This window comes from Hibiscus syriacus, unplaced genomic scaffold, assembly GCF_006381635.1.
Source record: "Hibiscus syriacus cultivar Baekdansim isolate YM2019G1 unplaced genomic scaffold, ASM638163v2 tig00111280_pilon, whole genome shotgun sequence".
In the NCBI taxonomy this organism is placed as follows: Eukaryota; Viridiplantae; Streptophyta; class Magnoliopsida; order Malvales; family Malvaceae; genus Hibiscus; species Hibiscus syriacus.
The window spans coordinates 310,638-312,196 of NW_024063046.1; the positions used below are offsets into that span (position 1 = coordinate 310,638).

A 1,559-nucleotide genomic window follows, 5' to 3' on the forward strand; every position below is an offset into this window, starting at 1 on the left:
CTTTAAATTTTCTAATATTTAGCCCCTAAATTAGAGTGTGACAGGCACCGCAACTACAAGCTTGGCTTTTTCAGAACCCTAAACCATGACATAAGCACATATATGGCGCTTTCGATCGAAATAATTGATAGGAAACTCATTGTTGTTGCAGCTGCTGCGACTGATTTAAGCCGACATATGAAACTCGAGAGTGCTGGAAGGGAAACGGAAGCCCGATAGAGAGTTCGAGATTGATATGTGGGAAAACTTCTTCACGACTCAATCCATTGTTGCTTCCGTTAGAATCCTCATCTGAGTCTACGCCTCCATTATCTATGTTGGCAGGCACTTGCATCAATGGCACCACTGATTATTTCGTTTCTAATTGGAGTCGATTAACGTCGTTGATGTCCCTACTATTACTGCAGTTATTGTTGTTTTTGTTAGTTGTTTTGTTCGTGCTGGAAATCGAACCGAGTGGATGGTGGGTTTGAGGATCGGTCCCTCGTCTGTACAGCTTCTTTTGATATGAGTGTTCCAGTAGTTCTTCATCTCATTGTCCGTTCTTCATCTCATTGTCCGTTCTTCCCGGCAACCTTGTAGCAATCAAAGACCATCTGAAACAAAAATAGAAGGCTACCCGGTTGAGATTTTAATGTGATTCACTCATATAATCAAGGGAAAAAATATGAGAAAAGAACTTACTTGTTGCCAAGTAAGCTGTGAAGATTGATGATGAGTTCATCTTCTTCTTCAATGAAGTTTCCTTTCTTGAGATCAAGCCTTAAGTAGTTTATCTATCTAAGCCTACAACTCTTCCCACATCGAAGCAAACCTGGAAAAATCAGTACACGTTAACCCTAAAAAAAGTTGAAAACGCTTCACTACAAATGAACATATGATGATATGGAAAACAAACAGACCAGCTGCTTCGGGGAGAGATCTCCAACAGCCTTCACCATGAAGTTTGATGTAGTTAATGAGTCGCTCGTCTTCTTCCCTTGTCCATGCACCTTTTTTGGTGTGTTCTTTCTCGCAACAAAGAGATCTACCCATGAGGAATATATGGGAAAATGGTGATGAATTGAAAAAAGGAAGTGAGAGGGGAATATAAACTGATTAGATGGTGTACCTGCAAATGCAGTTGAATCAGGGCCCTTTTTGTTTTGAAGAAGAAGAAGAAAAAGAGCACATGAATTTTTTTAAAATTTTTAATTGCCTCGTAATAATTTTGTTAATGGTTAACGGAAGTTAACGGCGGAGGGACTAAAATAAAATGAATCGATTATGTTAGGGATCATTTTCCCTTAATTTTTTTGTGACCAAAATCGGTCATACCGAAAACATAGGGGACTATAGGTATAGTGTACCCTTAAAAAATTGTTTTATCGTGAATTAGAAAAATATTTGTTTATGGGTTATAAATTTAATTAAATATAATGGTTATAAATTAATGTAAAATTTATTAGTTTACATAGGGTAAGTAGAACCCATTCCTATATATACATATTGAATAACTTCTACCTAGGGGAAGGAAAGTTTTTACTCCTAATGATATTTTTTTTGTTGCAAAGTGAATG

At 37.1% G+C, this 1,559-nt stretch overlaps 1 pseudogene; it reads right to left on the reverse strand.

Moving 5' to 3' along the window:
• Positions 1-485: 485 nt before the first annotated feature.
• LOC120157948 lies at positions 486-1,035 on the reverse strand (annotated as a pseudogene).
• Between the last annotated feature and the right edge of the window lie 524 nt (positions 1,036-1,559).